This window comes from Rhinoderma darwinii, chromosome 3 (genome assembly GCF_050947455.1).
Source record: "Rhinoderma darwinii isolate aRhiDar2 chromosome 3, aRhiDar2.hap1, whole genome shotgun sequence".
NCBI lineage: Eukaryota > Metazoa > Chordata > Amphibia > Anura > Rhinodermatidae > Rhinoderma > Rhinoderma darwinii.
In genome coordinates this window covers 349,974,207-349,998,631 of record NC_134689.1, presented here as the reverse complement: position 1 = coordinate 349,998,631, position 24,425 = coordinate 349,974,207, and the positions used below count along the sequence as shown (strand labels likewise).

Below are 24,425 nucleotides of genomic sequence, written 5' to 3'. Positions count from 1 at the left end.
ATTAAAGTCAATAGATGGCGTCCACCATCACTTGTTTAATTTTAGGGTTGTAATAGCAAAAAAAACAAACAGACAATGATGACTTATTTGGGCGCTACTGTTCCCTTAACAAAAAATTTAATTATGGTGGGCCCTTACAGATTTTTTGCCCATGGGTTTCCACCAACCTTAATCCGGCCCTGGTAATCAAATGTGCCTTTAAACATTTTTGAACCTTCAACCAAAAGGACTAAATAAAATAAACTTTTCATGCAACTATTTCCATGCAAAGAAGAACAAGCTCAGAATTAGATATTTAAGGTCTACAGGAATTTAATGAGTCTGAAAAAATTCCCACTAGGGTCATTAATTTGTGCAAATGGAGGAGGATAAAGAGTTTTAATTGAGCAGAATGTGTCTGATCTTTTGTGATTTTAAATTGTTACTTAAAACTCTTACCCTTTTCACTCTTCTAAATGGAAATGCAAAATCAAAAAAGAGAATCAAGTTACAGGTTTCTCAAAATAATCATCACAAAAGCTGGCCGCACACTGGCCCCAATGCTGTGAGCCTTCTAATATTTTTTACTATTGGGACCTTCATCAGGATAGGTACATACACAAAAATAAATTTCAGACAGTAGGAACTATTTTCCCCATCGATAAATATTTTTATGATGGGAAATATCGTACCCTTGCTCTTTTCTCAGGCGGTATTAGGGTATGTTCACACGGCCTATTTTCGGGCCGTTAGCGGCCGAAAAATCGGAAGCAGAACGCCTCTAAACATCTGCCCATTGATTTCAATGGAAAAAACGGCATTCAGTTCCGACGGGGCGATTTTTTTTTACGCAGCCGTTTAAAAAAAATAAGAGTGAAAAACGAACAGAAAAAAAATCAAATAATGGCTTCGTCCCGAAGGGGTTAAATAATCATTGAGATTAGTGGAAAATGGTTTCAAAAACGGATGCAAAGTGATGTCAAATAGATTTACCAATAAATTTAGATCAGTTGCAGAGCAAAAAACATACTGCAAAAAAATAAAAATAAAACAGATTATCTGTCCAATAACACCGAAATATAAAAACTGGGAGCAGCAAATCATATATAGTTTAAAGTGTCTTTGATGCTGGGAGAGCATGGTGTGTTGTTGTTTGGCATAGCAAGCAGGGTAGCCCGCTCTATGAATTATCAAGGCGTCACAAATAGGCTTCTACCTGGCTATACACGTTGTGCCTCATGACGTACACACTATCCCTCCATGTTTCACTCACTTGCACCCCATTATCCATTTATTTCTATTGAGGCACTTCATTTATTACTGCCCCCTATATTTCACTTATAGTATTACACTTGCACACACACTATTCATTTATTTCTTACTACACATCCCATGCACCACACACCACTCCCCTCAAGACTAGTGGGAGTGGCTATTATTATTTAAAGCACCTGCTCGCCCTTTCATCAGCATTTCTGGCCTGGCTGTGTCCATTTGTAAGTATGGCCCTTTTCGGTGTTTTTGTATATGTCCCTGTGTTTTTATCGGTTCTGTTTGTGCATCAGGAACGTTCTGTTCCAGTTTAGGATTTAGGGACTCGCAAGTCTGGGGATCCTTGTCGTGGATTGCGTGCTTGCGTCCTTTTGGCCAAAATGATTACCAATACCCCAGGTATTTTTCATTATTATGTATATTCGCTTCTCTTGGACACAGCCGGGTCTTTGATGCTGGGAGAGCATGGTGTGTTGTTGTTTGGCATAGCAAGCAGGGTAGCCCGCTCTATGAATTATCAAGGCGTCACAAATAGGCTTCTACCTGGCTATACACGTTGTGCCTCATGACATACACACTATCCCTCCATGTTTCACTCACTTGCACCCCATTATCCATTTATTTCTATTGAGGCACTTCATTTATTACTGCCCCCTATATTTGACTTATAGTATTACACTTGCACACACACTATTCATTTATTATTTCTTACTACACATCCCATGCACCACACACCACTCCCCTCAAGACTAGTGGGAGTGGCTATTATTATTTAAAGCACCTGCTCGCCCTTTCATCAGCATTTCTGGCTTGGCTGTGTCCATTTGTAAGTATGGCCTTTTTCGGTGTTTTTGTATATGTCCCTGTGTTTTTATCGGTTCTGATAGTTTAAAGTGTAGCTAAACGTTCGGCAAACTTCTGACATGTCATAGTGACATGTCAGACGTTTGGATTGGTGGGGGTCCGAGCACGGAGACCCCCACCAATCGCTAGAGGACTCCGCAGGCACAGCGCTACTGTAAGCGCTGTGCTCGGGGTAGCCCTTGATGTTACTGTCCATATGTGGACAGTGACGTCAGTGGCTACTCTTGGAGCGGAATCCCCGGCCAGAATCGCTGTAGCACTGTGCCTGCGGAGTCCTCGGCGAGCTGAGGTGCTACCTCTGCTCCTAACCAATTCTGAAGCAGGGAACTGATGGTTCCCTGCTTGAGAATTCGTGGCTACTCCTTGAGTAGAATCCTCATTGCGATCATCTGGCCAGGGATTCTGCTCTTAGAGGAAACCCCTGAGGTTACTGTCCATATATGGACATTGACGTCAGTGGCTCCTCCTAGAGCAGAAACCCCGGCCAGAGTCGGTAACGGAAATACCGCTAATGGAGTAGCCACTGATGTCACTGTCCATATGTGGACAGTGACATCAGGGCTTCCCTCTAGGAATCCCAGGCCTATGCTCCGGCTGGGGATTCCGCTCCTAGAGGGAGTCCTAATGGCGCTATATACAGGTGTGGGCTGGCTCTATCTTCATGGGGGTGCGGCACTATCTACATGGACATTGTGGCACTATATAGGGACACTATCTACAGGGAACACTGTGGCACTAGGTACATGGGCACTATATACATGGGCACTGTGTCACTATCTGCAAGGGCACTGGCACTAGGGGCAGCTAAGGGGGCATTATACTGTATTGGGCGGCTATGGAGGCATTATGCTGTATGGGGGAATTTGGGCATTATACTGCATGGGGGCATCTGTATGGGCATTATACTGCATGGGAGAATATGTGTGGGCATTATACTGTATGGGGGCATCTGTGCTGGCTTTATACTGTATGGTGGCAGCTATGGGGGCATTATACTGTATGGTGGCAGCTATTGGGGCATTATACTGTGTGGGGGCAGCTATTTGGTATTATACTGTGTGGGAGGCACTATGGGAGCATGATACTGTGTGGGTTGAATCGGGTGTGTATGGGCGGGGATTTGGGTGGAATTAGAGGCGTGGATTAAAATGAAAAAACTGTCGCAACGCCCTGCATTGGTTATCCCTCTTTGTGATTCTTGAAAGTTGGGAGGTATGGTCTATGCAAGGCTATATGGGACCCTAAGGCTTCATTCAGACGGCAGTATTTTGGTCAGTATTTTGCATGAGTCTCTGGAGAACCAAATCCAGGAGTGACAGAGAAACATATAATAGAAAGATTTATACGTCTTCCGTGTTTTGGAACCACTCCTGGTTTCGTCTTTCAAATGATGACCAAAATACTGAACAAAATACTGCTGTGTGAAAGAGGCCTAACTGATATTTACACATACAGTATCTCTCAATTTCGGTCATCTGAATGGGGTAGTTTCTGCAGCAAGCACAGTGATCTCACAGGGATACGGTCAGAAATTCTTAGGCCTCTTGTACACTTCCGTTGCCCGTCGTACGGCCGCTAATGACGGATCCGTAAGACACGGACTGCACACGGATAGCTTCCGTGTGCAGTCCGCTGTTTCAATGGACCAAATTAATGAAAAGGCCGAGACTGTTCCGTCAAAAACGAACAGGAGTAGGAGCTGTCCTATTTTTGTCATAACGATCCCATTGTTAAAACAACAGAAGTGTGCACGGCCCCATAGAAATTAATGTATCAGTGTGCTAGTGGTTAAAAATCCCGGATAGCATACTGAAAAAAAAAACTGAAGTGGGCATGAGGCCACACATCGCGTACGTGTAGCAAAACCCCATTCGGTCACAGCTGATTGAAGGCATGCTGCAGAAGTTGAAATACATAACATGCCCTGTCTGTTAGGGCTTATTCAGACGAACGGGATATACGTCCGTGCAACGCGCGTGATATTCACGCGCGTCGCACGGACCTATATTAATCTATGGGGCCGTGCAGACAGTTGCGTGATTTTTACACAGCGTGAATCCGCTGCGTAAAACTCGCGACATGTCCGTTCTTTGTGTGTATTTCGCGCATCACGCACCCATTGAAGTCAATGGGTGCGTGAAAATCACGCGCACCACACGGAAGCACTTCCGTGGGACGAGTGTGATTCGCGCAACAGCTGCCAAACTATGAATGTAAACAGAAAAGCACCACGTGCTTTTCGGTTTACAAACATCCAAACGGAGTGTCATAATGATGGCGGCTGTGCGAAAATCACGCAGCCGCGCATCATAAGGGGCTGCCACACGGAGCTGTTAAGTGCCTTTTGCGCACGCAAAACGCCGCGTTTTTTGCGTGCGCAAAGCGCACACGCTCGTATGAATCCGGCCTTACGGAAATGCTGCAAATTTTCCCAGCGGATTTCATTCATTGCAATGCAAGGAATAAAAATCTGTGGCTAACTACCGCACCAAAAACAATAACAAACTATATGTGGATCTCATTGTGGATTTTGGTATGGATTTTTAGGCTGGTTCCACCTACCCTCACATACAGTGGTAATGGTGCAGCAGAAAGACAGAAACCATGGCAAAAGCCTTTTTTGTTGCAATTGTAGACGCAGGTTTGATTAGAAAAAGTTCTAGGAAAAAATTTTTAGGACTGTGAATGCGAACGTTTTCTATTCAAACTACAGCAAAACCACATACAATATGCTGGTAGACACATACTATATTTTTTCCCGGTGAATCATTACCTAGATGTATCCTTATCAGTGATTGTAAGGCCATTCTGACGGGACAATCTGCTTTTATCTTCTTTAACACTAGCGTTAGTATATGTTTACCTCTCTTCCGTCAGAGGAAGAGAGGATCGGAAGATTAAATGGAAAGAAACGGTTCCGTTAGACTTACCATTGATTTCAATGGTAATTATTTTGTTTCAGTTGCTTTCCTTTTGTCTCCGTTCGCTAAGTTTCATGGAAACAAAAGTTCTGCAGACTGCACTTTTGCTTCCGTCAAAAAGAAACGGAAACCTAGCGAACGGAGATAAACGGAAAGCAACTGAAACAAAAGAATTACCATTGAAGCCAATGGTAATTCTAACGGAACCGTTGAATTCCGTTTAATCTTTCGATCCTAAACGTATACTAACGCTAGTGTGAACTTAGCCTTAGAGTGTAGAGAAACCTTCAAACTGATGTATTAGGGCTTGTCCACGCATAACGGACTTGCTGCAGAAAATTTCTGCAGCATTCACGCATCAACTAGCAGACAATCGGCTGTGGAAAATTCGCACCATGTGATGCGTTTTTTACGGCAGAAATGAGTGAAGATTTTTGCTCCGATTTTTTTGTGTGTTTTTTTCAAGGGATGTGTGATGGTGATATTTCTTCTTCCTGTGATGTAATTTTCATCCCCTGTAAGAAATTCCGCAGCAAATTCCGCAGCACATCAGAAAAACGCTAGAAATTGGTTCACTTTCCGCAGCAATAACTGACATGCTGTGGAACTAAAATTATGCACCGCAGATGAATTTCTGGACTGAATTTTTCTGCAGCGTGTGGATGACATTAGTTAAATCACACCTACAGTACTCCGCTGTATTCCGCTGCATATTTTCTGCCCGCAAATATGGATGGAAAACATGCAGCAATTCCGTTACGTGTGGACAAGCCCTTAGAAGAGAACAAGCCGGGGACAAAGTCTCTAAGATAAAATGTATTTAAATTTTTTTATTTAATCCCGTATATGACTACAACACAAACAGCTAATGCATAGCACATAGAAAGGAATCCTATCCTTTTAGAAACATGTCATCTCCTGCAATGAAGGAAATGACGGCACCAAGGTTCTGAGGGACTCTGGATGGGACTGTGCTGTGAGGTTTGCCACCATCATCGTGTCTCACAGCGAAGAATTCCCTTGTGCAGAAAACCAGCTCTCTCTCCTTTTTAAGTGTTAATTTTTCTATTAAACGACAACGTGATGGTCCCCACAGCAGAGGCTTTCAGATTGTCATGAGGAACTGGCAGATTGGTATTCACACAGCTGCGTGGGCAGATCACATAGGCGTGAATCTAAAATAACTCGAGTGAGTCACATTGGAAGGTGATTTATATGTAACCCACTCCTATAGGCAGTGACACACATGGGGCAGCAACGCTAGGTGAGACAATGGGGGAGCAAGGATGATAATGTATTGCAGATCACACTCCGCTACGGAGCAGGGGGACAAGTTTTGGGTTCCAACCAGAATGCAACAACTTTCAGCAATAAAAACAAAAATATTTTCTATGCATTAGATTAGGGATCTGAAATAATGGGATGAGGAAATTGCCTGTTCCCCCAGCCTGGAAATAAAAAAAATCACTAATCCCGAAAAAAAAATTACATTTTGCAGAATTTTGTCTAATAACTAATATTGCATCTCTGGCTCCTCATTCCATCAGCCGGGCACCTGTTTGACTCCAGTGCGTTAATGTACATTGGGTTAATGTATACAGCCATTACTACTATACACATTTCATTGGATCAATATAGTGTTAGTATGTCATGTGTGTAGTGATAAAAGGTTGAGCCAGCATGTACTGTAACATACGACTGACTATATTAACCTTGCTTGTCCTCCATATCAAGGGCAATTTTTTTAACAGACCAGTTACATTAAAAAAAACATTTTGCATGGGTGTGGACTACTGCCTTCAGCATGGACTGTATTACAGATACAAGATTCCTGGCTACAGAAGCATGATTGAGTAAAATGATTATGTATTATTAATATGAACAGTAATAATTGCCATATAAAGCTTTTTTTTAATTATCTTGAAATTACACATATATTTCCTGAGAAGAGTTTGAGAAGTATAGTAAATTAGTGGTGTACATAGAGGACGTGAGTCCTGCAGCATAAATTATGAGGTCCCTTTAAAGTGTCGCTTGACACCGCCACACTACTAACCACCCGCAATAGTCTCATTTTCATCATTTGGGTATATTTCGCACTTTCTTTGCTAAAATTCGAGCACCTGTGGAAACCACATCACTGTGCAGGTTGTCGCAAAAATTTCTGGAACAAATAGTCTGCGTGTGAATATGCCATTAAAGTGCGGACAAGACCAACCTGGAATGGGCCCCCTCTCTCCAGGCTTCCCATAGACGCTACATGGGATGCTTCTATGGTACCTACACCCTTGTAGTTAATACACGCCAGAAGCTACTTTTTTTTTCTCATCATCTTTTGATTTATCTTTTAAACATCTGGATTAATCCAGTACAAGTCCTTAGTGAAGAAGACCTGGTACATGTTCCATAATTATATAGACAACTAGAAATTACAAGTGACCAGAGTCAGAATAAGATATCAGTATAGATAATATATATATATATAGATATATATATAGTAGTCCAATGAATCCACATAAAGTAAGGAGTACATGTCCATAAAGCAGTTAAAGAGATACAGCTTTGAAATCCATTATTGTGCTGCAACAGATGACCTCATGCAATACTGCAGGCGAGCAAACTATGAATGTCCAGAAATATGACCCCAAAGTGAAAAGAGACATATGCGAACATTCAATGCGGCAAATCTAGCCGTAGATGACCAGCAATAAACCAAAAGTGAGTCCAAAAGGAACTTATGTGCTCGCAGAGAGCTGTGTCCTCAGAGAAGTCAAATTTTACATTTTCAGATTTGATAAGGATAATGGATTAATGAAAAAGCATTTTACCGTAAAGCCAGGATCACACACACACAGTTTTGATGCAGTTTCTGGAGGAGTTTTTGGCTCAGTTTTATGAGCCAAACCCAGAAGTGGATCCAAAAGGAAAAAATATATAAATAAAAGACTGATGTATCTCTTTTCATTTGTGTCCACTTCTGTGTTTGTCGAAAAAAAAACGGAGCCAAAAACTGTGTCAAACCTGTGTGAGTGATCCTGGCTTTAAGGGTATGTTCACACGCGGAGTCAAAAACAGCTGAAAATGAAGGAGCTGTTTTCACAGAAATCAGCCTCTGATTTTCAGCCGTTTTTGAAGAGCCGTTTTCGGAGCTGTTTTTCCATTGACAAGGTGAAAAACAGCTTAAAAAACGGCTCAAAAAGTCACATGCTCCTTTTTACAGGGTATTTTATGTGCCGTTTTTTTAAAAAGGGCGCCGTAAAAAAACACCCCGTTTTAACGCCCTGAAATATGCCTGACAACACAGCGTGTGAACATATACCCTAAAGGGTATTCCAGACGATAAATGTTGGATTAAAAGGGGTCTGAACACTGGGACACCCACCAATTACTAAGGCTCTTACCTCCATACCACCCTCAGTCATGCTCATGGAGGAGGATTCGGGTGGCCGGAATACCAGCAAGGATCTAACATTTATCACCGATCCAGTCGGCTGGAATACCCCTTTAAACCAAAATAATCATTGTTATCTAGAAGTCCATGTTGTGTTCTCTAATGTTGTTATAAAAAGCAATACGTTTTTAGTTATATGTTTCTGTATGGCTGCCCCTACAGGTTGTCACTCACTTTTCCCAGACTCTTCAATGCACGGACGTACTGGCCTGTCTCTATGATGTGGTATGACTAGGCTGATTTACCATTCATGGGTCTGGAAAAGCTGAAAATTTAAGCGCTAATGGTGGCTATATTGGTTTTTACCCAACTTTCCTAAGAAAGTGATATAAGTACGAAACAACTAAAGAGAATATTTGACTCAACAAAAGGCGATGAATGACTTGAGGACTTCCTGGTGATTTTTTTGATACTGGGGGGAATCAATACATGCAACGTCCAGATGCCGAGGAAGCAAGTTTATAGCGGACATAAACCAGGCACTCCCAGTATATAATCAGAACATCGCTGTATTCACAGTTGGCAGGCCAACATGGTCACACCCTCATCATGCATTTCACTCATTCAGTAAATTAAGGGTTAAAAACGTCCGCTCCATTAATTGACATGTCTTGATGATGTATACACACACTATAATGGTAAAAACAGATCTAAAAATGAAACCTCCTTGTTAGATAATTGATCATAGGAGCATCAGGTATCTCCATGGCTTGTGACAGGACAGAACATATGAAGAGCTGTGATCTAGGACCAGAGCCTCTCCCGTCCTCCCACTCTCTGGCTGCATTCATTACTGCTTCTGCATTGCAACAAATGGAACATGCCAGACAGCTGCATGTCTTGCTGTCATGTTTTGTCGTTTTTTGTACTAATATAAAATATATTATTTTATTATGGTCAACGAATCCCTCCCCGGTGGCTGCTTCCAGTACTGCAGCCATGAAAAGAATCTCAGCAGGGTGCTTTATTTCACAGCTCCGTTACATCCATTATTTTTATTCTCGGATGTACGCGTCTATAAAAATATACAAACGCCAGTAAAGAAATGTTTAATAATTATTCGAATGGCCACGCTGCTTAATGCTGTAGCATCATTATTCTACTCCTATAGAATTGGCCCTACAGAGTGTACGAGTTCTCAAGATGGGGAAATTAGATTGTAAGCCCCATTAAATACAGGGACTGGTGTGAGCTATTTCTCTGTACAGTGCTGCGGAATATGTTGGCGCTATATAAATAACAGATAATCAATAGATAAGTCATGCATCAATCTAGTTATGTATACAAGGGGTTAATGAAGGGCAGCACAGATCTGGTACTGCACCTATGCAGTATGTCGGTTGCATCAGATAGGGTTTTCAATATAGCCTGGTATTAAATAAGGAGAGGATGGAGACATACCTTTAATCTCTGCAATGGGAATGTTATCTCCTGCAGGTTGTGAAGCCCATGTTTTCTCCTCCTGGTTTCTGGTTATGAAGCTCAAGCTCTGCCCCTCTCTCTGTACAGCTGGCAAACAAAAGGCAGTGACAGTGATCGCTGTGTGCCCTCCCCCTACCACACCCACCCACCGAGCAGCATCCCTGGGATGCTCTGTACAACCTCATCACAATAGACCAGGGAATATCCCCAGCTGCACTGTACAGAAGAGATGGCACAAATGGACCAATGAGGATTTTCAGCAATCAAGAGGTTAACAATGTAATCCACACCAAGAGATGCACCTTCCCACTGGCAGTGATTGGGTTAAATGCGTATTGCAGTCGGAAACAAACGGTATTTCTAATTTCCATAAAGGAGACATTGAATACAAACAATGCAGAAGGAAGACGCAGCTACAGGGCTCACTCCAGCTACCGGTTATTTGCTAAAGGAATAGTGGGCACAAATTTACCCGCTCTCCCCATGATGGTTACTTCATGCAGCAAATGAAAAACAATGAAAAAGTCTTCCTGTAGCACCAGGTTATAAATCTATGGTGTTAGATCAATGTGATATAATAGCCAGGTCACATGTAGTGCTCTGAATTACTAATATTCTCTGTCCCCAACATGGTGTATGGCTCCTGGGTGGGGAAAAAACGGGATGGGGGGATTGCGGGACGGATTGGTTTACCTATGATCATTTGGACATCTCTAGCACCAGTGCCAAGACCAGTGCCTTGTCACCACATTTTAGTAGAAAGCATACAAGCTTCTAGTGCCCTCTGTTATTTAGGACCGGGCCAATTTTTTTAAATTTTTCCTATTTGCATTCCAGTAGTCATAACTTTTTTATTTTTTGTTTGACGTAGCTGTACGAAGCCTTTGTTTTCTGCGGGACGATTCGTACTCTATGCCTGTCATTTTTGGTACGTATAAATTAGTGGTTAATTTACATTCATTTTTCTTTTGGACAAAAATGGAGAGAAAAACAATTCCGCTGCAGTTCTTATTTTTAATTGTTTACGGCTTAAACTAAACATCATAACTGATGCAATACATTTATTTATAACAGGTTGTTACGGTCGTGATGACACCACATATGTGTATATTATTTCATGTTTTGGGACTTACATTTAATGTCGTTTTTGTTTTGTAAAAAATAAAATAAATAAATTTGTGCGTGTTAAGTTTTTTTAAGCATTACCCCTTTCTTTTAATCCCATAAGGAGATCTTTCATTTAGATTTTTTGTTAAACTATATTGTACTGGCATATATCTATATACCAGTACATTAGCCTGTGTCTAATATGTCTAATAGCACATAGGTATGCCATAACTACCGCCTAAGTATGCTCTAACACAACAAAATATGGCCAGAAAGCCCTGGGGTCCTTCAATTGACCGTGAGCTGTCTGTCCTACTAGTTATGAGCCTCGATCGCGTCACAGGAATTCTCGGTTACGCGATCAAAGGGGGGCACCTCATTCTTTCCTTTTGAATGCCACAATCAGAGTCCTGACGCTCAGAATGAGCATTCTCCTCCTGAGTCATCAATGAGTTACAGGCTATGTCCATCGTCCCCAAAAATTTTTTTATAGCTACAATACTGCAAAAATTAAAAATTAGGCAACCTTGCAAATGATCTGGATTAAAAATCTTTGTCTGTTTTGTGTCTACAGCTCCTACGCAGACCTATGTATCTCTAGGGTTACAGACTACAAACAAACCCTGCGTAGTCTGATCCTGCAGTTATACTCTCTTCCATCTGTCCCCTACCTCTCGCTAACTGCCCAAACGTAGAAATATATACATGTATGTATGTTAGTAATAATAAATAGAGTTCCTTTAAATTGATCAGCGCCATGGAGCAATCTGCATTGATTTATTGATAATTTCAGATACAGAGCAATATTAAAGATGAGCTTACTAGAACTAAAGGGATTCTATGGATTTGACCCTCTAAGTCTAACGCCTTATTCAAAACGAGCGTGTCAAAAAAAAATCGCACCCATGCAGGACCCGTTTTCACAGATCCTACATAGATTTGAGTCTATTGAGGGATCTGTGAAAATTGTCAAAAATAGGACGTCTTATTTTTTTACGAGCCATTGACACGGTCCGTTAAGACAACGATCATGTGAATAGCCCCATAGAATTACATGCAGCCGCATGACGGCCGTTAAAAAAAAGTATATTTATTTATATGCTCGCCTGATTAAGGCATAAGTCTCAGATTCTAAGCTCGTGAGAGCAGGGTGCTCACTACTCTTGTTAGTTTGTCACTATATAATGTCTGATATTGTCTGTACATGTTCCCTCTGAATTGTGAAATGCTGCGGAATATATTGGCGCTATATAAGTATAGATTATTATAATAACCTTTTTTGGTTACATACAAAAAATATGGAGACGTTTTAGCTCAAAGAGTGAGTATTTTTCAAGCTTTTGTATGAATGCATCACCCTGGACTCTTTTTCGGATAATATGCAGTATTATCACAAACCAACATCACAATCTGTCAAATTATTGGGTCACATTTGTTTGCAAAAAGGTAATACTCTGTTCACATCTACATCACAGTATTCACCTATAATTAAACAAAGTAGTGCCCGGACCATTGAAAAATGGATACCACCGGCATCCAACAAACCCCTATTAACTTATAATTGGGTGCATTAGGTTCTGTCGTGGTCCGTTGTTTGAATAGAGCTTCATGTAGCACTATTCTTCCCATCAAATCTGACAAAATTTACGACGGTGGCTCCGAAAGGGGCCTCCAACTCATATGTGAACAGAGCCCAAGATTGTGGCTGTGCAAACATGAGACAATGTAGCTCTGCTATGTTGCCTTACTGCTCTGGTAGCATAGTATGCGATTTATGTAGTGAGGTAAATAGCTCTAGCCTAGGGGTCTCAAACACGCAGGCAGCATGCAGCCCCTGAGGCTGCGATCTGCGGCCCACTGGGAACCGTAGCTCCTTCAGGAGAGGAGAGAGCAGGCCGAAGGAGGAGTGTCCGAGTGCTAGAAGCGGCTCTGCTCCGGGAAGCCCCGACATCGCTGTCCATATATGGACAGCGATGTCAGAAGCATAGCAGAAGTCCCAGGCAGAGCGCTAGAAGCGGCTCTGCTCCAGGACTCTGGGGAAGACCCTGACATCACCGTCCACCGTCCATATATGGACAGTGATGTCAGAAGCATAGCAGGAGTCCCAGGCAGAGCGGTAGAAGCGGCTCTGCCCAGGACTCCGGCTCTGGGGAAGCCTCTGACATCCCTGTCTATTCTTGTGTCTGCCAACTGAGCTGTCAGACTGCATTTAGCGACACTTCGGGTATGTGCACACACACTAATTACGTCCGTATTTGACGGACGTATTTCGGCCGCAAGTACCGGACCGAACTCAGTGCAGGGAGCCGGGCTCCTAGCATCATAGTTATGTACGATGCTAGGAGTCCCTGCCTCTCCATGGAACTACTGTCCCGTACTGAAAACATGATTACAGTACGGGACAGTTGTCCTGCAGAGAGGCAGGGACTCCTAGCATCGTACATAACTATGATGCTAGGAGCCCGGCTCCCTGCACTGTGTTCGGTCCGGTACTTACTAAATTTAAAAATGGGAGGATGTTCTTTGGAACAATACCTAGCCCAGTAACTACGTTAAACCTCTGGAGACTATTGGTTATAATCATTATCTTTCTGTGTCTTTCACAGCGACTGGTATCCAGCCTAATATGGATTTTCGAGCACGTGATCAGTCATGGCTCGCACAATTAGACATGATTTTTAAGGAGGACTCTAATTTGTTTTTAGATACTGGTAGCACCAACATTAGGGAACGTAGCAGCAAGCTTAAATCTCTCCTCAACAAAAGAACCAAGCTCTGGTGGAATAAGGCTTTCCTTGAAAAATATATCTCCAAGGGGCTGATACCGAGGGGCCTAAGGGTTCAGGTTTTCCCTTCTTTTGATATGGAAAATGACATGTTTAAAAAGAAATGGGAGGAGCTGGCTGACACGTGTTCTAGGGGGTTTATGAATCTCCTAATTCAATCCAACTGTAATACCTTGCTAGAAATAGAAAAAGAAATAGAAGGGATACAACTTGATCTTAAAAAAGAGTTCTCTACTGAGACTCTTGCCAAAATGCAGGAAGATCTGGACAGAGATTATGTCAAATGGGAAAAAGAGATTTGCACAGTAAAATCAGGCAAATTTCAGAGGGATGTGCAGGACTATAAATCCAACAGGGTTTATAAATGGCGGTCCAGTTATGATAGATCAAGACCCATATCACGTTCCAGATCTTCCTCAATGTCATCACGCACCTCTGGGGATGAACCAGGTAGAATAAGGGATGCTATGATTGTGGGCAACAGTAGTAACAACCCAGGCGTCTACATGCCAAGAAGACAGTATGACAGGAATGCTAAGCGCAAAAAAACCACAATTCCACAACAGGAGAAGCGACCCGGAAACCAACTAGAGGTAATTAACTTGTCTTCACATTCCCTCTCTGATGCCCAACGTGAGGTTTTAAGTAAGGGTTTGACGTTTTCTCCTACTGCCCCTTTTGATTTTTTTACAGTTTTGAAGGATCTACATCTTTTCTCTAGAAAACTTGTCCTTCATAAATTGCACAATAGGGGATGTGGCACCCTTGAAATTGACAGTGAGATGGAGAGGGAAGCATTATCAGCTTTGGAAGAACTATTAAGGGAACAGAGTACAGTAATAAGTAAGTTCCCTTTGTCGGCCTTACCCAAATCCACAAAGTTTCCCCCCTTGTCGCTGTGTCCTCAAGTGGAAATATTCACCAGATTGGTAGTGGATGACCTTAAACAAATATCAAGATTTGGGTACAGGGACAACCTCACTGCCCCCCAAAGACTGGCCTTGAGAGAGTTACAATGTCTTGAGGATGTGGTCATCAAAGCCGCGGACAAGGGGGGTAACATTGTGGTATGGCCGACAGAAAAATATGAAAAGGAGGCATTTAGACAATTAAGGAATAAACAGACCTACGCCAAACTTACATTTAACCCTATATCAAAATTCTTCCTGGAATTGAAGGAGATCCTGAATAGGGCTTTGGAGAAAGGGATCATCACTAAGAAGATCTTTGAGGGACTAATGACAGAAGATCCTAAAATACCCACGATTTACTTCCTGCCAAAAATCCATAAAAATCTGATGGAACCCCCTGGACGCCCCATTGTGTCAGGTATGGGAGGTCTATGTGAAGCTACATGTAAATTTATAGATTACTATCTAAAGCCATTGGTAATGGAATTGCCATCACATGTAAAGGACACAACGGATGTCCTGGGGAGAATTGATGGGATCCAGATAGAACCCGACATGTTTCTTGTAACTGCGGATATGAAAGCCTTTACACATGTATCAGACATGGAGATGGCTTGGAGGCGGTCCGCTTCTTCCTGGGGACTAGCAACTGGGATGACGAACTATGCGAACTTATCGTGGAATTGTTGCAGTTTGTTTTGAGCCACAACATCTTTGTGTTCAAAGACACTTTTTATCTGCAAACTCAAGGCACTGCCATGGGTGCGGCGTGTGCGCCATCCTATGCGAACCTGTTTCTCGGGTTTTGGGAGAGGCAGGTTTTCCATGGGGATGGCGCTCGCGCCGCTGACCATGTGCAGTGCTGGCTCCGCTACATTGACGATATTTTGTTCGTGTGGCAGGGCTCGGAGTGTGAGTTGAGGAGCTTTATGCAGCAACTTAATACAAACCAGGTGAATGTCAAACTGACATATGTATTTCATACGTCCAGGATTGAGTTCCTGGACCTATTGATATTTACGGATACAGGTGGTTTCCTTCAGACGGATGTCTATCGGAAGTCGACCTCCGTTAACTCATTGCTGCATGCATCCTCTTCTCACACCCCATCTACTGTTAAAGCCATCCCAGTTGGCCAATTCCTCAGGATGAGGCGGATCTGCTCCACTGACCATCTTTTCGAACGACAATCCGAAGATCTTAGATACAGATTCGAAAATAGGGGGTATAGTAAAAGATCCATCAAAGCAGGATATAGGAGAGCAAAAAAGACCCCTCGTGCCAATCTGTTGGTTGGCAAAACCCCTGAAGTAGGAAAAACAGCCGTCAGGTTCATCTCCACCTACAACAGTAGATGGGGTGAACTAAGGACGATTCTGGGACGACATTGGCCAATTCTAAGGTCTGAACCCAGCCTGGCCCTCTGTCTTAGTGACAAACCAACAATGACGGCCAGGCGGAGTAGGAACCTCCGGGATATTCTGGTCCATAGTCACTATACCCCTAAAAAGGTCAATTTTTTCGGATCTCAGGGACAAAGAAAAGGGTGTTATCCGTGTGGCAACTGTGTCGCGTGCCCCAATATTTGTAGAACAAACAAATTTGAGTCAGTGGATGGTACCAAGTCTTTTGAGATTAAAGACTACATATCGTGCAGTACTACACATGTAGTGTACTATGCGGTATGTGGTTGCCCAAAGATCTATGTGGGCCTGACATCAAGGGAGTTGCGTGTACGCACTAGAGAGCACGTGCGGGATATCATTGGAGCCGGGGCTATTGATGACCCTACAGAACTCAAGACCATACCCAGACACTTTAAAATGTTTCATGGTTGTAACCCAAGATCCCTCAAAGTTCGGGGGATCGAACGTATACGTTGCGGCATCAGGGGGGGTAATGTGAAGAAGGTTCTGGCACAGAAGGAATGTAGGTGGATTGTGCAATTGGGCTCCATGGCACCGGCCGGACTGAACGAAAAATTAAGCTTTGCACCCTTCTTATGAGGATGTTGGAAATATCCGATTACCAGTATAATGTAATTTTAATTATTTTAAATTGTGGATTGTATGTTTGTCTAGTTTTTAACTACTATTTTTTTAGTAGGTATGTGACATAGCGGCTGATGTTTAGTGAGGCGCCTATGTACCCCCAGAATATGTTGTTTTGAAGCCCGATGACTCTCTGGATTGCGGACCCTGATGTGGAGTCTACATATTTGGGACTCTATATATGGAATCTAGTTGCACTGTTGTGTGTTTTTTTTTTTGTTTTTGTTTTTTTTCTTGTGTTTTTGTTGTGTTTTTTTGCTTTTTTCCTTCTCTCATGTACTTGTATTAGCACTTAATGTTGTCTGAATTTTTCCACAGACGACCGTATATGACTGTTACCTTAAGAGTAATATGTCTCTTAAATAAAAATACACATATAGATTTAATAGCACTGTTTTAATGATGGTGACTATGTTCGCATGGTCTAATTTGGAGTTGTATGTATCTCCTATATTTCTGGTTTTATTACCATTACTCATCAAGCACTGTTACACCTGTAATGTTTTATTATTTGATACGGTATATAAAAATTATATAATTTTTCCATCGAGTTGCGTCTGGTGTTTGGTGTGTTTTTCTTTTTAAATACATCAAGCCATTAGACGTAACTGCCATCCCTACAAAAGTGTTTCTTCTTTTTCCCTTTTGTCCTTTCCTTAAACACTGTACCATGGAGACAACGAGATTGTTCTCTGCCTATGCATAAAAATAACTTTTACGATTTACACATATATTTGAGCCAGCACTAAGCACTTTATTGACACAAACCTGGTTAGAGTGAACGTATCCTAACACAAGTAATCACTAGATATCCTGTCATATATTTACCTGCCCATCTGTTCTGCGCTGTCCAATGGGGTGCGCGCTTCTGGCGTGCGCGGCCGGGACTGTGGCTGGCCACGCCCGCTCCTCTGTCAGTGTGGTGCGCATGTCCGGATCTCTTGGTACGCGTCGAGGGTCCGGATGTGCGCCGCAGCACTGGAGGGCGGAAGTGGGGCGTGCCACACTTCCGGCTGCGCCGTCGGATGCGCGCCGCATACTCTTGGACAGGGTAGAACGCATCCAACACACACCTGGGCTACTAATAGAAGGGGCATAAATAGGGAGCTGACGGACATGTACACCACACCCCCTTGAGGAAGCGAACATTCGCGAAACGCGCGTCGGGGCGCACACAGCGATCACCAGGGACCACACAGAGACATTTTATGGGTAAGATTATCCTGCATATTTTCAAGCTCTTGGGGTATGGTTTATTTCTACCTTCTCTATTGATCATGGTGTCTGTTTGGATCAATCTTGTCCTGCAGTAACATGTTGATGTGTTTTTGAGTTCAATCGCCATACTCCAAAACTGGTGATAATCTTGCCTGTAACCCATTGTTATAAAAGGGCTTACTATGTGTTACTTTGGTTTCCTGATGTATCTCTGTGTTGACTTTAGATTGAGTTTCTCCTGTCATATACGATTTTAAAAATGTTTATTGTTATGCATATTTAATAAAGAATCTTTTTGATACCTTTGGATATATACTGGCTTCAAGACTCTGTGTTTTCTTTTGCATCTATATATATTATAGAGTTGCCTTAAATTTAAAAATGGGAGGATGTTCTTTGGAACAATACCTAGCCCAGTAACTACGTTAAACCTCTGGAGACTATTGGTTATAAGTATTATTGTAATGTAGTATTATAGTAATATAGTATATTGTTATAGTAATGTAGTATTATAGTAACGTAGTATTACAGGAATATAATATTGTTATTGTAATGTAGTATTATTATTGTAACAGTATTATTATAGTAATGTAGTATTATAGTAACATAGTATTACAGTAGTATAATATTATTATTGTAACAGTATTATTATAGTAATGTAGTATTGTTATAGTAGTGTATTATAGTAATGTATTATTATAATATTATAGTAATGTATTATTATTGTAACAGTATTATTATAGTAATGTAGTATTATAGTAACATAGTATTACAGTAGTATAATATTATTATTGTAACAGTATTATTATAGTAATGTAGTATTGTTATAGTAGTGTATTATAGTAATGTATTATTATAATATTATAGTAATGTATTATTATTGTAACAGTATTATTATAGTAATGTAGTATTATAGTAACATAGTATTACAGTAGTATAATATTATTATTGTAACAGTATTATTATAGTAATGTAGTATTGTTATAGTAGTGTATTATAGTAATGTATTATTATAATATTATAGTAATGTATTATTATTTTAACAGTATTATTATAGTAATGTAGTATTATAGTAACATAGTATTACAGTAGTATAATATTATTATTGTAACAGTATTATTATAGTAATGTAGTATTGTTATAGTAGTGTATTATAGTAATGTATTATTATAATATTATAGTAATGTATTATTATTGTAACAGTATTATTATAGTAATGTAGTATTGTTATTATAGCAATATAGTAGTATTATAGTAATGTAGTAGTATAGTGATGTAGTATTACGGTATATTCACACTCTTAGCAAAAAAAACGTCTGAATATACAAACGGAAAACAGCTCCTGATTTTCAGAAGTTTTTTTTTTTATACCAACTCACGTTTTTCATGCCTGTTTTTGGAGCTGTTTTTCTATAGACTCAATGAAAAATGGCTCAACAAGTGACATGCACTTCTTTTTTGCAGCTGTTTTTCGTCTGTGTACAGCCCGAAAAACGGCCGAAAATAAGCCGTGTGAACATACCCTCATAGTAATGTAGTATTATTATAGTAATTTAGAATTGTTATAATAATGTAGTATTGTTATAGTAATGAAGTATTGTTCTAGTAGTGTACTATTATAGTAATGTAGTATTATAGTAATGTAGTATGATTATAGTAATGTAGTATTATAGTAATGTAGTATGATTATAGTAATGTAGTATTATTATATGAACAGGAGTACAAGGAAGTATCCAGCACCAAAAAATTGAGGAGTAAACTTTTAAAAAGGAAACGGAGTTAGAATTGTATTTGAAAAAAATATTTAAAATTAAGGACAAATTTCCAAGTGCAAAGGTGGATAGAAAAGTATGCACGCTGCCTACGCGTTTCAGATGGCCACAGCGTCCTTAATCATGATTAAGGACGCTGTGGCCGTCTGAAACGCGTAGGCAGCGTGCACACTTTTCTATCCACCTTTGCACTTGGAAATTTGTCCTTAATTTGAAATATTTTTTCAAATAAAATTGGAACTCAGTTTCCTTTTTAAAAGTTTACTCCTCAATTTTTTGGCGCTGGATCCTTCCTTGTACTCCTGTTCGTTCCGTAGATCGTGTGCAGACACGAGGATCCGGGCGCAGCAAGTAGCGTGATTCTGCTGAAGGTTACCTCCCATATCCATTTTCTATTTAGTATCATTATAGTAATGTATTATTATAGTAATGTAGTATTGTTATAGTAGTTCAAATAACTAACAAATAATTTTGTATTGGATCAGATTTGAAAGTAATGCAGCCCGTCAACTCCAAATTTTTTCAATGTGTAGCCCATTTACCCGGACCTCTGCTCTAGCCTAATGCATTCCTGTGCGGACTACAAAAAAAAAAAAAAAAGTCTAGGTCACGTCCCAGCCTTTTACACTTCCATTTCTAAGTGATCAAGTCAGATACCCACTAGTATCCTATGCTAAAGGACAATTCCCCCTGTAAACATTTATCCCATATTAAAGGACTCTCACATGGCTGTTTCTGTGTCTCAGAGTTGTACAGATTGGCACATGCTGGGTGGAGGTACATGGGGACCATGGTCCCCCATTCCATCGATCTGTGATTCCCAGTGGTTGGTACCTTACTGATATAATCCTATCCCATGTATTGGTGATAAATGTTAATTGCCGGTATACTCCTTTAAATTATGTAATTTATGTCTTAATTCATTGGTGAAATTGTATTCACTAAATGGGCGTTTGACAAGCCCAATGGGGATGTGGGGGAATGGAATAAGTCACACAACATATACAAACATGCAAATGAAGTGGCTCCATTCTACTAAAAAAATATGAGCGATCCTTTCAGGCCTATCATGCACAACAGCTGCATTATTATTTATGGATGAATTCACATATGCCGTTTTTTGGGGCAAAAAAAAAAAAAAAAAGTAGCGGGTGGAGAAGGGAGTAGACATATAAGTCTGTATGTGAGAGAGGAAAACCGGTAGAATACACTTTGTTTTTAGACTCTATAGAGCCTCAGAACCTAGGAGAACATTTCCACATTATTATTTCTATCTGAGTGATCACTTGCATATGATTCGAACAACATTTATTGAGCCTAGAAGTGATTCTTAACATACAACAGTTACTTGAAGAATAAACATTTTGCCTGGCCTCTCCACGATGGCAACTCATTGCATGCTTTAAGGTTTCCAATTTGTAGGAAAGCGTGGGCGAGCTGCTAAACAACTGTTGTTTACTATGGCATTGTAATTTGGTCTCTGTACAGCGGGCTTTATTCCCTTTAACAGAAAATGAGGACTTTATTCTTCATCGTGATCGCCAGTTCTGGCCTACAAAAGGTTTAGGTCTCATGCACGCGGAGACTGTAGAGGCACATGTAGTCCCTGCAGATCGGTACTAAGGAACTGTAGGCACTCCCTGTGCCACTATATGGTACTGTTTTATGGAGTTACTATGCCATAGAGGCAATGATTCTGGGGGAGAGTATTTCCATAATAGAGCATGCCACCTCTTTTTTTTCTTTCCAGTCAAATTTATACAGAATCCAAAAAAATCCTCCATATGGATTTAAACGCATACAGAGGTACAGTAGGAAGTTCTCTGTATGGGCAGTTTTCCCTTAGTGCATGAGGCCTTAGAGCTCCATTTGGTTTTGAGCTGTAATAGGGCTTCTATAGGAGGTACATGGGACCTCTACTGCTCCTCTATATTCAAAAGATTGCAGCTATGGGAGGTTTTTGAAATGCTCCATTGGACTCCATATAGAAGGACGTATTCTCCAGTAGAAGCATTAGGGTATGTGCACACGAGAAGTGCCTTTTACGTCTGAAAAGACACGGTTTTCAGGAGAAACCAGCTGCCTCATTTCAGACGTAAAAGCTCCTCCTCTATTATGCGAGGCGTCTGACGCTCGTAAATCTTGAGCTGCTCTTCATTGACTTCAATGAAGAACGGCTCAAATTACGTTGCAAAGAAGTGTCCTGCACTTCTTTGCCGAGGCAGTCAATTTACGCGCCTTCGTTTGACAGCTGTCAAACGACGACGCGTAACTTACAGGTCGTCTGCACAGTACGTCGGCAAACCCATTCAAATGAATGGGCAGATGTTTGCCGACGTATTGTAGCCCTATTTTCAGGCGTAAATCGAGGCATAATACGCCTCGTTTACGCCTGAAAATAGGTCGTGTGAACCCAGCCTTACATGTAGGGAAAACCATCTCCATACATGCGGCACCCGTGAAACCTGTATGGCTGTGCCCCTAATCTCATGGGTGTTGGCTACCAGCACTGTATGTAGGTGACCTAGTGGACTCAAATATAGAATTGTAATGGTTTCTCTACTATTTAATAAGGTAAACCAGTAATGTCATTTAAAAAAAAAAAAAAAAAAAAAAAAACTATTTGTGAAGGATGGTTTAGTTGTGTAGAATTGTTGTATTTATTCCAACCTTCATCATATTCCAAACTAGGAGTCTGGTGCTAAGGAGAGATCAGCTTTCTCCAACTTCAGAAGCACCTGATTCTCTGGTAGTACCCGCACTCCAAACAGTGCCTGCACATGGGGCACAAATGCTAATCTCACCGACCTGCTGCAGATTTTTTCCTGCATGGATATTGACCTGCGGCGTGGATTTAAAAAAAACAAACTGCAGCGTGTCAATTTCTGCTGTATATTTCCATGGCAGATTTCACTCCTTTCAATGAGAGGGGTGAAGTCCACAAAAATTCCGCAGCAAAATCCACTTGTGTAATATAAAGATTTTTATAAGGCTTCTTTGTGAAATCTTCAGGCAGGCTTTTTTTCCACCCCATGTGCGGGTATCCTAGGGCCTTACAGAGAGAGACACACACACACTATTTTTTCATAGCGGTTTCTACAGGCACAGGTTTTTTAATTTCGTGGCATTTTGTACATGCATTATGCCATACTCAGAGAATGCTTCATTTTGAAAAACCACCACTGAGCCCAGAAAAACAACACGCTGTGTATGTAGACTTTGCAATTTTATACTATAGACTTTGACGTAACATCCGGCAACAGCGTTTTTGACTAGAAACAGAGAAAACCGCCAATGAAAGACACCAAGAAAAAAAACACTGTGTGCGAATCCAGCCTAAGACCCTCTGCACATGTAGAAGATTTTCTATCCAGAATTGCAGGCGAAAGTCCTTAATGGAAAACTGTCACAGGCAAGCGGAGAACATATAAAAAATCTCATCCACGCGCTCCTGAACATTTTGGGCACAGAAATCAGAGCATGCTGCAGGTGGTCATAGCCGCAGCATGTTCATTCTATTCTAGATTTTCACTCTTAGGGTATGTTCACACGAGGGCGTCCGTTACGGCTGAAATTACGGGGATGTTTCAGCCTGAAACCATCCCCGTAATTTCAGCCGTACCGGCATGTGCAGGCGCTTGAACGCCGCGTCAATTACGGGCGTAATTAGCGCTGCTATTCATTGGAGTCAATGAATAACGGCTCCAATTACGGCCAAAGAAGTGACAGGTCACTTCTTTGACGCGGGCGTCCATTTACGCGCCGTCATTTGACAGCGGCGCGTAAATATACGCCTCGTGTGAACAAACGTCTGCCCATTGCTTTCAATGGGCAGATGTTTGTGAGCGCTATTGAGGCGCTATTTTCGGACGTGATTCGGGGCAAAAACGCCCGAATTACGTCCGTAAATAGGCCGTGTGAACATACCCTTAACGTAGAAGGGGTGAAATCCACATAACAGGTGCAGATTATTTTACTGCTATCTTTGTGGGTACCCAAGAGTATGTTCACACCGGCAGTATACGCTGCAGATTTTCTTTAATGGAAAATCTACAGCAGAATTTCTTAAGTACACAGGTAAACTAGCCACAGAAAACTGCAGCCAATGTGCATTTTTTTCCTGCAGATTTCATGTGACGCATTTATTAAGAAAACGTTTTGTGACCCTGCAGATTTACAGCGGTTTTTACTGCGATTCTGCTGTACAAACCACAACAAAACTCAACTTGCATAATTTAGTGCAGAATTTATGCTCCCTATTCAAGACTATGGCCCCAAACATGCATCATCTCCGCTCAAAATATGCAGCTTAAATTGACGTACGGCGGCTTTGACCGTCCAATTATCTAGGCGACTTGTTAATCTAGTACCTCTTCAGGTCCCAATGGATACCGGATTTTTTTTTTATATATATTCATATACACACACATACATACATACATACACGCACATGAAAAATTGTTTAATCTCATTTGTGAACAGATGTTGCTCCTGCCAGTGTCCCCCTCTACCACATCCCACGCACACTGATCTCACATCCCCTAGAGAGCTACACATACATGTCATTTACCCATGAATACTCCCCCCCAACAATAGAAGTATCCACCATAGCGCTATGTATCCAAGCAGCATTCTGTATGGCAGATGTACAGAACACACAAAACCTGCCTG

General features: G+C 41.2%; 1 protein-coding gene across 3 annotated transcripts in view; it reads right to left on the bottom strand.

Annotated features, from left to right (window-relative positions):
* Nucleotides 1-10,023, bottom strand: part of ADD2 (adducin 2) — a 92,417-nt gene extending 82,394 nt beyond the window's left edge. Inside the window, exons 1-2 of one of the 3 annotated variants that reach the window (XM_075858494.1) lie at nucleotides 9,889-10,022; nucleotides 8,438-8,538 (exon numbers count right to left, since the gene is read on the bottom strand). The gene's annotated coding sequence lies outside the window, so the exon portion shown is untranslated. Of the gene's footprint in view, nucleotides 1-8,437; nucleotides 8,539-9,888 lie in introns of all 3 variants that reach the window. The other 2 variants (XM_075858495.1, XM_075858493.1) reach the window with 2 other exon arrangements.
* Between the last annotated feature and the right edge of the window lie 14,402 nt (nucleotides 10,024-24,425).